This window comes from Erpetoichthys calabaricus, chromosome 6 (assembly GCF_900747795.2).
Source record: "Erpetoichthys calabaricus chromosome 6, fErpCal1.3, whole genome shotgun sequence".
Classification (NCBI taxonomy): Eukaryota; Metazoa; Chordata; class Cladistia; order Polypteriformes; family Polypteridae; genus Erpetoichthys; species Erpetoichthys calabaricus.
Window position 1 is genome coordinate 177,884,231 of NC_041399.2, and position 16,618 is coordinate 177,900,848.

The following is a 16,618-nucleotide window of genomic DNA, read 5'->3' on the forward strand; positions in this document are numbered from 1 at the left end:
AGCTGAATGTCAGCAATCAGCCACCTGGAACACCTGGTGCCTGATGAAAGGGGGCCAGCAACCACCACTCAGCGGCCAGAGTCGGGTGGAGGAGGACAAGGTTGCTTGGGAGGAGTGGTGGTGGTGACAAGGTAGAGTAAGTGCAGTGTTGTGGCAGGAGGGATTATGGGGAAGACGTCCCCTAAGGCTGAAGAAAATAAACAGTTTGTTTTATTTTACTCGTGCTTCCCGTGTCCAATTTGCATCGGGTCGGGCGCTATACAGCATCCATTCTTACAACATGTAAATACTGTATAGTAATAGACAAATCAGTATTCACAAATCCCTTTCTCTCTCACTAATGATTGTTCCAGTTTCATTAGAGAGCAGGCCTCAGAATACTAATATATTTTCATTTAAATGAAAACAATCTATGTCCTCATTAGGGTTTTCTCATTATTTACAAAAATATCTTCATCCACACTAAAATAAGTGAAAACGCATATGACATAGATATTCACTTACATTGGGCATGTGCACATTGGGTGGAAAATCCTTGAAGAGACTGTGTAGTGAAAAATTTGAAGTCCCATGAAAATCAGATTGTTATTGTCTTATGTGCTTTCAAGACTATTGGTACATATATGACTCTAATAGCATGTTTATAGCATAGAAAAACTCAGAAATTGTTAAAGGAGCAACATCGAATGTCCCCTGCTAATTACAGTTGAATGTTACTGTTCTCAGAACTGGCAATGGTCATCTTGTCATTAAATAAATAAAAAACACAAATGTTAAAGCGACACAAAAAAAGTGATGAGCTCAATGTTCATTCTCAAGAGGATTGATTATAAGCAGTCCACACCAATTGGAACACATCTCGTACCAAATGACCAAAGCAGCTGAGAATTGTGTGTGGCTATGAAGGTTGTGAACAACCACACATGTGTATTAAAACAAACCGTGAAGTAACCGTGTTTTAAAGAAAGTGCAATGAGATTTGATATCAAAAAAAATTCAGAAACACATCAAAAACTGGAGGGTTAAAATGTTAACAAAGTCTAAAGAAGAATTTGCAGGAGCTGTTAACAAACGGACAAGATTATGACCAGACCCAAGACACTAAAGCCCTTAGCAGCAGTGCAGCATGTCCTACTAACCTGCTAAAAAAAAGATGAAACTGTATAATGGCAGTATGACACAGTTAAAGTTAGGTAACAGAATATTTATATTTTTTTAAATTAAATTATCTATACTAAACACGTACATGGTCACATTCCAAGAGGTGTAAACTTTCAAAATATCCATAATGAAAGAAAAAAAAATCTTAACCAATAGAAATGTCTGAGAAAGAGTCTCAATTTTACCAAAATCAAATTTAATTAACGTCTTATTTATTAGTGTGTGCTATTTTGGTATGAAATGGCCCTGCATTATGTGACATCCCATCAACCAATTGAATGAATGCAACAAAAGGTCCTAAACTTGGCTTGACCTATTGTGTATTTTCATAGAATGTTTCCTTTGTGTTTTTAACTGATAGAAGTATGAATTAAATCTCATTTTCCTATATAGGATCGATATTAGTTTTTATTCATAGTCATGCTTGCTCATCCCTAATTATCAGCTATGTAAAGGCTATTTTACTTAAAATTATAAATCAGAATTAAGCAAACAAGCATGACAATTCATGTACTCCTGTGCACAAAAAGACAGAACAATAATTATGCAGATATTGATTAAATTGACTAATTCTGCATCCAAATTCAGAGCAGAACAACAAGCTTCTAATTAAGCAAAGAGTTCAGTTGAAAGCAAATATTAGCATTCTATTAAGATCTATAACCATTATGGCCCTCCAACACTGACTACTTCTGAGCTTCACAAATTAAATTTTATTTGTTAATTTATCTGTTTGCGTGTGGACTTTTATTAGAATGGAGAATGGCTTAGAAAATCAAATATAAACATGACAGTACATTTGTCCTGACAATGTTATCTATCTATCTATCTATCTATCTATCTATCTATCTATCTATCTATCTATCTATCTATCTATCTATCTATCTATCTATCTATCTATCTATCTATCTATCTATCTATCTATCTATCTATCTATCTATCTATCTATCTATCTATCTATTGTGGATTCAGAGAATATTCAGAACATTCACTTTACACACACTTTTTTGTGTGGTAGATTTAATTTTAAAAGGATAAATTTTCCATATTTGCCTGTCAACCTACACATGGACATGACCTTTGCTATGGCACACCAAAATGTGGTCAGTTGCATCCTTTTTGCTTTAATTATCTTTGAGATGTGTCTAAAACTTGATTGGAATCCACCTGCTGCAAACTGAATTTATTGGATATAGTTTAGAAAGGCATGTGTGTGTGTATATAAGGTTCCACCTTTAACACAGCATTTCAGTTCAAAAACCAAGCCATGAACAACAAGGAACTCAATGTAGATATCTGCAATAAATTTGTGTTGAAGCAGTGATTAGGGAAAAGAATATAAAACCATTTCTAAAGCTTTGAGTATTTCCAGGAACATCCTGCCTTTAGTAATTCTGAAATGGAAGAAGCCTGGAACCACCACAATTCTTTCTAGGGGTGGCCATCCACCTAAACTATGTAACTAGGCAAGAAGGCCAGGGAGGAGACCAGGAACCCAGCAGTCAATCTAACAAAACTACAGAAGTCATCTGCTGAGAAGGGAGAACCTTTTGGATGCATCTTAACTGCACTCCATCAGTTAGATGTCATTGATAGAGACTGTGACTCTTGCCAAATGGCATTTAAAGGACTCTGAGAGCATGAGGTAAAGTACTCTCTGGGCAGAATTTCAAGCATTATGTCTGGTACAAACCAGGCACTACTCATCACCCGCCTAATACCATGCCTACAGTGAAACATGGTGGTAGCAGCCTCATGCTGTACTTCTCAGCAGAAGGGACAGGAAGACTGGTCAGAACTGAGGGAAGGATGAATGCATGCAAGCCCAGAGTAATCCTTGAAGAAAACCTCTCCCAGAATGCACATCATCTCAGACTGTGGTGACAGTGCAGCTTTTAGCACGACAATTACACAAACATTCAGCCAAGACAACACTGGAATAGCTTTGAGACAAATCTCTGACTGTCCTTGAATAGACCAGCCAAATCCCAGAATTAAGCCTCATAGAAAATCTGTAGAGATGCCTGAAAATAGCAGTTTATAGATGCTTCTCATTAAACTTAACAAAGATTGAGGGGATCTGCTAGGAAAAAGAGGAGAAACTGCCGTAATCCAGGTGTGCAAAGCTTGTAGACACTTACTCAAGAACACTTGAAGCTGTAATCCCTGCCAAGGGGGCTTCTACAAAGTACTGAATTACAGGTTTGAATATTTATATGAATCACAGACATCAGTTTTTGAATTTCAATAAATTTGTAAACGTTTATGAAAACATTTTTACTTTGTGATTATATGTTATTTATTCTGCGGTGGGCTGGCAGCCTGCCTAGGGTTTGTTTCCTGCCTTGCACCCTGTGTTGGCTGGGATTGGCTCCAGCAGACCCCCATGACCATGTAGTTAGGATATAGCAGGTTGGATAATGGATGGATGTTATTGAATGTTGAATGATGGGAAAATTGTAAATTTAACTTTTTAAAATTAAATCTACAACACAGCAGAGTATGCAGAAATTGAAGGGGAATGAATAGTTTAATACTTTAATCAGGTGTTTTAGGACTTCATGATGATGACATAATATGTCTGATGATGGATTTTTCACTTTTTCTTATACAGTATTTCTGTCTCAGTGGAGATGGTTCATAAGGCTGAATTTCCAGATCTAAGCAGTGCTTGCATATCACACATAAAAAAATTACACTTAGCACTCTGGAATAAGAGATTGTGTAGGAATGTTTTTTCATTTGTGTTTCATATGTTAGCTCCATTTATGGAGCCTCCAACTGTGACAATATAAATGGGTATAAATGTGTCCAAAAGCTTAAATTAACAAAGCAAGGAATATAAAATATACCTGTGTATGTTCATCTATTTGTGTCCATGTCCAGGTTTTTATAGCTTGTATATTTGCTTCCCAGTAATAAAACTGAAAGTTAGGCTGAGCCATACCACCTTCTGCCTTAGGTCTTTGTTAGTGTCACCCTTTGGATACGTGGATGTTTTGAATTCCAAATAAATGAGGTTATGGTTGAATCTAATTTCTTAAAAAATGATTTATTGATGTATATTGGGCTGCGGTGGGCTGGTGCCCTGCCCGGGGTTTGTTTCCTGCCTTGCACCCTGTGTTGGCTGGGATTGGCTCCAGCAGACCCCCGTGACCCTGTGTATATTGGAATGTTTTGAAATAGAAAAAGAAGCTTAGGAAGGACCAGTAACCCCACGATTCTCAAAAGAATCGCAAATCCAAGAATGGCAATCACTTTCTGTTCCCTCCAATATTTGGAGGGATGAAATATCATGGAGGGTGGGTGCATCCACTTCACTCCACAGCAGTGCCACTCACAGTATGGCAGCGATGTTGATGTACGATTCTGCTAGTCATGAGGCATGTTTCAGAAGCGCGTTGTAGGCACCTTCGTGTATTGTTTTTATCCATGCAGTCTCGCTTTTGGCAGCGGTGGTAGTGTGAATGACTTGCCTGTTGCCCTTGGCATCTGTGCATATATACTGTACAACTTGGTGTGCACGCTGTACCTCAGGTTTAGCTTACAGGTTGTAGCCATACGGGCTCGTTTTTGTATTACTGCCTCTGCTGTTGCAGAAGTGTGTTGTGGGCGCCTTCGTTCATTGTGTGTATCCATACGGGTTCATTTTTGTATTTCTGTTAGTTGAGCTCTTTCATTGTGGAGCCGTGACTTCTTTGCGTCTGGTGTTTTTGAAGCACGTTGTAGGAGCCTCCGTTTATTGTTTTTATGTATGTGGTCACTCTTTGTTGTTCAGTGGCTGTGTTGTTAGGTAGATGTCGTTTACTGTTAGGAATCATAATTCAACTTACTTTTAATACTGAATTTCCGTCATGTGATCCAAATATGCCCCACTGGCTGCTGGCATAGTGGATTAGAGCAAGTTTAGTTTACAGGTTGTGTTGTTTGGGCGCCAACTACTGACTCTGGGAAGCCGCTGGGTTTGACTCTGGGGCGCAGAGGCACTGTGCGCATGCGCCTCGGTGCGTCCGCTGTCCGTGCATAAATTAAATTTTCGTTTGTCGTTTAGTAATATAGATATTCATCTTAACAATGTTAATTCTTCCAGCTAAAGTAAGATGAATGGTAGACCATCTATGCAAGTCTTGCTTATTTTTTTCCATACAGATGGCAAAATTTTGTTGATAAAGAGCTTTACGTTTACTTGTGATGTTTACCCCTAGGTATTTAAACTGATCTGCGATGATAAAAGGGACGGTGTTTAATCTAATATTGTGTGCTTGAGAATTCACTGGAAAGAGCACAGTTTTATTCAAATTAATTCTGTTATTGCTGTTAGGACTGTAGGCACAGTATTTTGTGGATCTGATATATACAGTACCATATAATCTGCATAATGAGAAAATTTCTGTTCAAGTCCTTCTCTAATAATTCCCTTTATCTCATAAGCATTTCGACAGTGAACTGCCAGTGGCTCAATGGCGATTGCAAAAAGCAGTGGTGACAAGGGGCATTCTTATCTGGTATCAGATCACGTTCTAGTTTAAAGTAGTCTGAATTAATGTTGTTAATACAAACTGAAGCTTCTGGACTGGTATACAGTAGTTTGATCTATACACAAATGTTCAGGCCAAATCCAAATTTCTCCAATGTAGTGAAAAGGTAGTTCTATTCAACTATATCAAATGCTTTTTCTGCATCCAGTGGTAATAATATCTCCGGGGTGTTAGACTTAGTGGGTGAATATGTTACATTAAACAGGCATCGAAGATTGGAAGTTAAGGGACTGCCTTTAAAAAATCCAGTTTGGTCTTGTGATATTACCGAAGGAAGCACTTTCTCAATCCTTCTACCTAGGAATTTGGAGAGTATCTTAACATCATTATTCAGAAGTGAAATTGGTCTGTATGATGCACATTGTAATTAGTCCTTATTTTGTTTAGGAAAGATGCTAATTAATGCTTGGTGAAAGTTTGAGGTAGAATTTTATTGTCTGTAGCTTCTGTAAATGTTGGTAATAAAAGGAGAGCTGGCTGATTTGAGAATTCTTTATAAAATTCGGCAGGGTAGTGTTCAGGGCCTGCTGCTTTCCCGCTCTGAAGTGAGTTTATAACATCTAGTAATTCTGAAACTGCTAGAGGTTTATCCAATTCCTCTGCACAGAGAGTATCTATTTGTGGTATCTGCAATGCATCCAGAAATGCATTAGATTGTGTTTTGTCTTCTTTAAACTCAGTAGAATATAAGGACTTATAGTAGTCTCTAAATGTGTGCATTATAGTTTTTATGGTCAATGATTCTGTCTCCGTCTGTGTTGGTGATTGCTGGGATTGCATTGCAAACTTCCTGCTTGTGGATTTGTTGAGATAAGATCTTATTAACTTTCTCACCATGTTCATAGTAATGATGTCTTGATTTAAAAATGGGTTGTTCAGTTTCTTTAGTTGTTAAGAGGTTGAGTTCTGAATACAGAGCCTGACTTTTCCTATGAAGCGCCTCACTTGGACACCTGGCATGTTCTTGATCTATTCTAGCAATTTCATTGATTAGCTCTGATACCTTCTTGGTTTCCAATTTATTTCTGTGAGAAAGATATGAGATAATCTGTCCTCTTAAGAAAGCCTTCAGGGTTTCCCAGAGTATTTCTGCAGAAACCTTTGAGGATGTATTTGTCTCCAAAAAAAATCAATTCGTTTGGATATAAATTCTGTACAGTTCTCGTCTGCTAATAAAAGTGGGTTAAGTGGGTTAAGATGCCATCTGCTAGATGAGTATGTGGGGCATAATGATTTTAGCTTCAAGATCAAACGGGCATGTTCGGAGGTAACAATAACATCGTACTTACAAGATTTAATCATAGGCAAGAACTTGTTATCTACAAAGAATAATCAATTCTTGAGTAGAAATGATGCACTGCTGAGTAGAAGGAATATGCTCTTGAGTTTGGGTTTAGAAATCTCCAGGGGTCTGATAAGATGTGATCAGTTACAAACTGTGCAATTGTCTTTGCAGTGTTAGATAGCATTGCCCCTGTGGCAGGAGACCTATCTAGGTCTGGATTTAAAACACAATTAAAGTCCCCAGCCATTATAATTGTATTAGTGTTCACATTGGGAATGGATGCAAATACATTTTGGATGAAGTCCCTATCCTCCACATTGGGTGCATAGATATTTATCAAAATCACTTTACAGTTAAATAAATAACCCATGACAATCACATATTTCCCTTCAGGATCAGATATTACATCTGATACTACAAATGAGACTGTTCTATGTATAAGAATTTGCACACCTCTAGTTTTCTCTGTAAAGCTGGAATGGATTATTTGGCCAGTCTAGTCTCTGTGCAGCCGAAACAGATCCTTGCTTAATAATTGGGTCTCCTATAAAAATACTATTTTAGCGTTTAGTCCTGTTAGGTGAGAGAATACTTTCTTTCTCTTTAATTCGTGATTCAGACCTTTAACATTCCAGCTCACAAAGTTAACTATTCTGTCATGGAGACATTGGTTCCGAACTTTTGTTTTCATTTTGTTGTCTTAACTGGAAATAAGACAGCTTTGACCTTAATTTCCAATTTATCCAGGAGTTATTGCCATAAAGCCTATTGTTACATCGACACTTATTACTATAATGATTAAAAGGATAGATTTGAGAAAGCTTGCATCCTTTCTCTCCCCCCCCAGTCCCCCTGCGCCGTTTAATGTTGTAAAATGCAGCACGTTTAGCAGCTGTTGAAGGTGAGAAATTGAGAAATCATGGAAAATACAAATGTGGTTATTTTCAAATATAATCTCTTGTTTCTGTCTGAGAAGTAACATTTTATGTAATTTAGATTGTAATTTTTTTGGAACGCACGATAAGAGTCCTAGGTTTAGAGGTATCTGATCCCTGTATGCAGTAAGCTGCTGCTCTCTCGGTGTCTTATTTGAAGTCCTCTCTAATTATTTTAGAGAATAGTTCAGTTACGAATTTCACTGGGTTTGGACTTTCACGATTCTCAGGGAGACATTCAATTCTAATATTCTGTCTGCATCCATCTTCAGCAAGCCTGTCTCCGAGTATTTTGCACTGAATTTGAAGCCGTCGCTTTTCTGTCAGTGGCAGATGCCAGTTGTTTGGCTATTTCAATTTGAGTTGTGAACGTTTGCTTAAAGTCTCCCAACTGAGCACCAAGTGCTTTCAGTTTATTCTCAAACTTAGACACATTTTCCTGAATTTGTTCCTCAATTTTTTCTAGCATACCTTTGAAGACTGCCTCAAAGTGATTATTTACACATTTCTCCTGGTCTTTAATATCCTGCAACAGCTTCTTGATTGTCTTGTGTATGTCCTTTGTTTCTTTCCTTATATCATTTATATCACTTTTCCTTATATCATTTATTTCCTTCCTTATATCATTTATTTCTTTCTTTATATCTTTCTTGAGCTCCTTTATGTCGGTGGCCATTGCGGCGATCATTACCTTCAGTTTAGACAGATCATTTCGGTCTTTGTGCTCCGCGGGTGAAGTGGCAAGCCCAGTTAAAGTCGATGCTCATGGCTCACAAGGAGTAGATGACAATGCAGAAGGCAAAGCCGTTTTCTGTTTCAATGAATCTTCTGGAATCGACGAGCTATCGTGACCTGAATTACTTGCACATTCGCTTCCACTTTCATTCTCGGCAGGAGCGATGCAGCGGCATCAGATCCTGGGAAATCTGTGCTTTCGCCTGTCTGCTTCAGGTCAGTCTCTGAAAGGCCGTACCTTGACCTTGCATTTGATGCCTGTCTAGGCTTGGATAAAGCTTTAGCTTTCTTTTCTGTTTCTTTCTGAGCCTCTCCCCTGCAGCTCATGTTCATATATGCTTGCATATACTGTAATAGAACCTCCTAGTGTTGGAAAAATACAGGATACCTCGGGGTGATGAAAAATAGGAGGAAAAAACAACACCGCTGCTAATGGAATTCCGCTTCAGACGTCCATCTCCTGTAATGGATGAGATCAAGTCCCTATTTTTTTCAATTTGAGTGGAAGTCTTTATCATCTTAGCTGGTTTGCTTCCTTTCTTTATATTTCCTTGATTTTTAACATTTTAAGTGAAATAGGAGATGTACCTGATCCCATCAACTTTCCTATGTTAAAACTAATTAAAAACTGTAAAAAAAACTTAAACCAGTAATAAAAATTGTGATACAGGAGTTTTTATAGTATTAAATGTATATACTATACTATATGTACTATACAGTATATATAATTTTATTTAAACCATTCAGATTTGTGTAACACATAAAATGTTAGGCTTATAGTATTTGACACATTGAGCTAAAATGTACTTCCTTTTAAAACACAAAGTAATATTTAATGTCGTCAAAGAGAAGAAACAGAAAAAATGTGAAAATTTCAAAATGGAGATTGTTTGTTCCTTTATTCTTTTTCAAGAAGTTCTTTACAAAGTAGCTAATTTTTTCAAATATGTCATGGTGTGCAAGATAATGCATCCTTTTTAAGGGGAGCTAATACAAGGTCATATACTCTATCTGTTATTTTCAAAAACCACTGCCTTTTCATACATTTAGACAGAATTAAGGTAACAACCTAACATCAGTTCAACCAGATAGACTTAATTATGCATTGCTTTCAAAGTTAATGAAAACAAGAAACTGATTTTTACCACTTTTCTTTCAAATGGAAAAAACTGAGCATCTTTGTCTCCTATTAACATATATCAGACAAAGAGCAAGATTGTAAATCTAATTTAGAAACTACTCATCAGCACCTTCAGACTTTACTGTAGCTTTTGAAGCCATGATTTTAATTATTTAAATGATGTTATTTTAATTATTTTATTTTTTAATATATAGGGCTCATAAAAATATACAGAATCACTAAAAGGTGTCTACATGTGTCACAAATATATTAACACAAGCTTTTGTTTTTGTTGTCCTTTTGAGTTTTGGCTGGTATGGTTGAGCTAAGACATGGCACGTGAAATGGTTTTCTTAGAGGCTTACAATAAAATAAACAGCAGGTAAGTATAGTAGCTTGAATGCTGTACTCAAGACCTCTGAGTTAACTTGACAAATTGCTTACTGGGTGAGAGGAACATTTTTTTAGTCAACTGCAGATTGCCACAAGAAGTGATACATGGATACTTACAGCCTCAGCTTGTGGGATTGATCTTACGTTTCCTGTGCATGCATCAGCTTCTGGCAATTTCTATCAATGGATCTCAACAAAACTACGCTGGTGGTAAAGATAAAAAAATGTACTACAGCTGTTAACAGTGTGACATTTTGTATGGAATCCAATGGCCTGTGGTAGCATTTATAGGACATTTACATATCCTCCGCCAACAATGTATATGTGAAGTGGAGAGAATTTATTCAGACCCCTTCACTTTCTGCAGACCTCTTTGTGTTGTAGATGTAATTTTGAATAGTCAGTCAGTCAGTCAGTCATTCTCCAACCCGCTATATCCTAACACAGGGTCACAGGGGTCCACTGGAGCCAATTCCAGCCAGCACAGGGCACAAGGCAGGAACAAATTTGCAAATTTATTAAAAATCACAAACTGAAATCACTTCATATGAGTATTCAGACCCTTCATTCATCACTTTGTAGAGACTTATTTGGCAGCAAGTACAGCTTTCAATCTCCTTGAGAATGTCTTGAACTCCTTGAGCTTTGGACACTGGTTTTGGGCAGTGTATCATATTCTTCCTGGCAGATCCCCTTACACTCCATTTGATTGGATGAGAAGCTGTAAACTGCCATCTTCAGGTCCCCCACAAATGTTCTACAAGGTTTAAGTACGCCCTTTGGAAGGGCCAAAAAAAGATAGGCAGACTTGTGTGCATTCTGGAGCAGATTTTTTCAAGGACTTCACTATATTTGGCTGTATTCATTCTTCATCCAATAGTGACTAGTCTCCCTGTCCCTGCCACTGAGAAGCACCTCCATAACTTGATGCTGCCACCATTATACTTTACTGTAGGGATGGCATTAGACAGGTGATGAGCAGTACCTGATTTTTATCAGATTTACTCTTTGGACAGAACTCCAAGACTATAACTTTTGTATTATCAGACCAGAGAATATTTTTCCTTGCGCACTCATAGTTCTTTAAACACCGTCATGTGCTATTTACTCAAGAGTGGCTTCTTCCTAGTCACTCTATCATAAACAACTGATTGATAGAGTTTTGCTGAGATTGTCTTCCTTCCAACAGGTTCTCCCATTTCAGCAGAGGATTTCTCAGGCTCTGTCAGAGTGACCGTTATGATCTTAACCACCTCCCTGTCCAAGGCCCTTTTTGGCTGGTTGATGGCCAACTCTTGGAAGAGTCCTGGTGGTTCCAAATGTCTTCCATTTCACCATTACTGAGGCCATTGTGCTCCTGTGAATGCTCAAAGGTTTAAAAATGGTTTTGTACTCTTGCCCTGATCTATGCCTCACACACAATTTGATTGCAGAGGTCTACAGAAACTTCATCGGACTTCATGGCTTGGTTGTTATCCTGACATGCAATGTAAATTGTAGGATTTTATATGCACAAGTTTGTGCCATTCTAATCAGTTTAGTTTGTAATCTGTACAAGAATGGCATGTGCTGGGGGCTCAGCTCCGCTATAAAAGAAAAGCTGTCTGCTCAAGTTATTTGAACTTTGACCTTTGCCAGAGACTTAGCATTGAAGTAAACTTTAATAATAAGAAGCAGACAAAGATGAAAAGTTGAGACACCAAATAGGAAACACTAGTTGGAAAAATGGCAAAAATGTAAAAAAAAAGACAAAACAACAGCTATTACCATGCAGTAACATTGTTGCAGATGCGAGTCCATTGACTGATGAGATGTTGTGATACCAGTCTATTTAAGATCTCCTCGGCAGAAGGGATGGGTCCAAGTTGGCAGAAACTAGAAGTGGTATGTTTGACACTGTTGATCCTCAGGCAAAATGACAGTAAAGGTGGCAGTAAGTGACAGTGCCATCCCATGGCTCAAGGTGGAATTACTGACAGATGAACCCTGAAGTTGTCTTCATATCTCATGTGTGATAAAAAATAATCTCTTAGGGAAAAGATATTTGTGTTTTGGATGTTGTTCTATTAATGGGTTTAAATGTGAAACAACTTCTGTGAATGAAATTGTGCTATGTACAGTATTTGCCTATTCTGCTCTGTTTTATTGAAAGACCTTTATTATCTCCTCCTCTCCTAAATAAATAAAGCTGCTATTCTTTTGGGCTTCAGCCTCTCCTACTGAACATTATAGTGTTAACATCACCCATTGTAAGTTTTATGGTTTACCTCAAAAATAGCTAAAAGGAAGATGGGGATCATGGAGAAAAGCTCTGGCCATTCGTATAACTGCTAAAATGAATTTAATTAATAACATTAAATCCACAAAATAAGATTCCAGTAACTCAAAACAAATAAATAAAGCTAAATGATAATTTAGTACTAAAAAGTAAAAGAAAAAAGAGATTAAAAATACAAATCTTAATTCTAAATATTTCAATAGGGACAAGCTTTCCAACAGACATAAATGCAAACACAATATATAAGAAAATTCAAAAGAAAATGAGCAAAAGGATTAAAGAACCTAATAATACAGGCAATTCTATCAAACAAGTTCGAAATGGAGCAAAAACGTAAAAGAAAACAGCAAAACAAGAATCAAAAAACAACCAAGCCTCTCCAAAGTTTTAACTTGAAAGCCTAAATAGCAAAGCAAAAGTCAAATGCAAAAGGCAAGTTGTAAATTGTCAAAAAACCTTAAAAATCAAAAGATCAAAAATTTAAAAGGAGAGCAAATACACAGTGAAGTAAAGCTAAATAATCTTAATATGCTCAAAGATTTGGAAACCGTGTGTTTATAGATTTTAGTTACTGTATCTTGTCCTTGGCAATTGCTTAAACTGTTGACTTAACAGAACTTAATTATTAAATATGGAACATTACACTAAACTAATAAAAACACTAACACTAACAGTTATAATTAAACTGAAACAGATCATTGCATGGAAGGCAGGATGAACAAAACAAGAAAGACAAAGTAACAAAATTCATAGTAGAACAAAAGAGTTGTTCTGAAGAGCACATGGAATCATAAAGGGTTCAGAAGAATAACGTGAAGTCAGTTAATAGTGTAAAAGAGCTTGATTGATTCTTGACTCTACCAACAGAAAACGAATAAAAACGTATGGCTTTCATGGATGGGTATATAGGGGAATGCACAATGTGACATTCATTTCCAAAGTTTCATCAAAATGGACTGCAAGACTTCGGAAACACACATAACCAAAATGGGTTTGTATGGTCATTATGAAGAATGCTATGTTTGGTGAAAACCAAACACAATGTTTTGCCAAAAAAATTGTATACCAGCCATCAAGGAAGATGATGTAGGAATGATGAAACAGGGTTTATGTGCAGCCACATCACCTAAATGCCTCATGATCGCAGAGTCCACCATGAATTCTTCATACTAGAGTAATCAAAAAAAATGTAGCCATATGTCTGACTACTAAAGCATGGATCTTGGTTATCAAATGGTATAATACTCCTACAGTAAACACTCCAGTAAAGTTATAGAGGGATGGCTGAAAAATAAAAGAATCAAAAATATGGAATGGCCAAGTCAAAGTCTGGACATGAAACTCATTAAGATGTTGTATTAGTACCTTCAGAACTGTAGATAAATGCATGCCATGCAGGACAGGAAAACCGAAGGAGTGGGTCAGAATTCTCCCAATCATCATCATTTTATGACATCAATAATCCTATATAAAAAATGACCTCTTTATGCTATTGCTGCTCAAGTTAGTCCTTTAAGCTACTGGATCATGGAATGTACTTAACCTTTTCACATATGACTTCTGAAAGATTTTTTTTTCTTGAATAAAGATTAGAAGTAAAATCTGTTTTATGTTGTCATCTGAGGTTAGATTTTTGTAATCTTGGGATTTGGAAAGGGCTAAATTATCATTAACTATGTCCAGATATTTAAACCCATTGAACTGAATGAGTGTGTACTTATTTTTTCACATCACTATAAACCTACAGTGCTGAAGGCTTATCCTTGTGCAAATTCTGTCCCAATCAAGAGCAACTTCTGCGCCATCGAATAGTGAACAGTACCCAAGTCTTCTAGTCCTCTGTCTTTGACAATTTAGAGTTTGAGTGGTGAAATATATGCTCAGATGCCTCCAGACGCTTGAATCAAAAAACAGAAGCTCTGAGCTAGCAACAAAATACACAGTCCCACAGGAGCCACAATGTTCATAAATACAGAACACATTATATTTTAATATATTTATGAATAAAGAAATAATTTATGCTGCAAAATGTACGGAATACCTACATCTTTTTAAAGTGATACATAGCTAAACCAATTTTACATCTCACAGCACACAAGGTCACCTTAAATTTGTGTGGAGCACTGGGAAAAAGCAAGTTGACTGATATAAAAGCATTGCAAAAAATCAGGTTGAGTCTGTTTACCTGTCAGTAAGACACGTCACTAAATGTTTAGATACTTCACATACTGACAATTTTGCTGTCTAAAGTCCTATCACTCTGTAATGTGCATTAATATTTAATATTTGATAATAGTTTGTAAATTGTCTTTAGTGATGGACGCCCCTGGAATGGAAGGATGGGGGAAGGCAGTTACTTGCCGACACTGCTTCCCCCAAAACGCTAGATGGCAGCTTCCCTAGAGTGCAGTGGTACCCCAGATTCATGCCGGGCACTATGGGACATGGAGTTCGGATACACTGCCCTGCTGGGTGCCGTGGGTGCCACCAGGAGGAGCTGTCAAAGGATCTGGGGACATATTCTTTCCTTATAGCCTGGAAGTACGAGGTAGTCACGAGGACGGAAGCTCCGGAGTACTTCCAGGCTGAAGAAAATCCCTGTTCTTTATTAGACCTGGAAGTGCTAGCCAGTCACATGGTCGGAAGGACAGAAGCACTTCCGGGTCAAGGACTATACAAAGAACTGTTGGAGACCCAGCAAGCGAGCTGGAGTTGGGAGGGAGTAGGACAGAGCTTGCTGGGAGGAGTAGAGGAGAGATTTGTGTGCTTTACTACTGTTATTGTAGTTGTTGCCTGTTTATTGTAGAGGAGGTACTTTGGGGCACTGTTCGAGGAAGAAAATTAAACAATTTCTTGGTGTTTTTATCCATGTCCTGTGTCTGTCTGTTGGGAAAAGGTGATCAATAGTGCCACCAAGCGGCCGCACTGTCACACTTTATATTTAAAAGAAAGAAACAACCTTTTGATAAGTGATCATATATTCTGTGTAAAGGTTTAAAATACTATATAAACGGTTATTTTCAGGATGGCATGTTTTATTGATCAGAATAGCTGTGTTTTATGATGTTACCAACTTTTACTTAACCTTGCAAAGGTGGTGCTTTGATAGTCTGTCAGTGGTGTCAGAAGCGTTGGTTTAATTTGTACAAGTTTCAAATACCAAAAACAGAGGACAATTTACTGTACGAGGTATGATCCAAAAGTTCTCGGAATGCATTTATTTAAAAGCATACACACCAAATAACAATTAATGGTGAACAGTTCCTTCAAAATAGTCACCCGCTGAGTTGATACACCAATCCCAGCGAGATTTCAACCTTTCGAAGCACTTCTGGAAGTCGTTTTTTGTCAGTGTGTTCAAGACGTCAGTTGTTACCGCTTGGATCTCCTCCACCGTCTCAAATCTGCATCCCTTGAGCCTCATCTTCATCTTAGGAAATAAAAAAAATCAGACGGCGCTAAATCAGGGGAGTACGGAGGGTGGGGAATGGCAGTAAACTTTGTAGAAGCCAAAAATCCGCGCACAATCAGAGATGTGTGAGCTGGTGCATTGTCGTGATGCAAAAGAAATGACTTGTCAGCCCACATCTGAGGATGTGTTCGGCGAATTCGATTTCGCGAGTGCCTTAGAACATCCCTGTAGAATGCTTGTTGCAACATTTCATGGCTTTCTTTTGCTGTTTTTCCCAGTTTAAACAGAATTTAACACACACTCTTTGCTCTGTCAAATCACTCATTTTCATGAACAACCCTTCACAGACACAGCCGAAGTTTAAATGAGAACTGCAACTTGAAAAACAACTGTGCTGACGATATAACGAGTGATAACAGCTCTCAGGAACAACTTGAACTACTATCTAGCGGCGATTGATATAACCAAACCCTTCTGGCTGCAGAATAAATGCATTCCGGGAACTTTTGGATCGCACCTCGTATATTCTAAGAGCCAACTACACATCCTTTAATTAAGGCTGATACAGAAGCTTACTCTTGCTTTGCCATTTTCCATCCATGAAGGTGGCCAGGCCATCGCTCACTCTATTCAAAAGCCATGTAGGAACAAAGACCAAGCTGAATCAGTGGCAAATTTAAAAGATAGAGAGCCACTAGGTAGTAACCATATTACTGCAAGATGTTGTAATTACATTTTTGTCACACTCATTTCCCTTTGTT

General features: G+C 37.6%; 1 protein-coding gene across 2 annotated transcripts in view; it reads left to right on the forward strand.

Moving 5' to 3' along the window:
- ptprn2 (protein tyrosine phosphatase receptor type N2) overlaps positions 1-16,618 on the forward strand; it is a 1,061,581-nt gene that overhangs the window by 354,636 nt on the left and 690,327 nt on the right. The gene's annotated exons all lie outside the window — the stretch shown is intronic.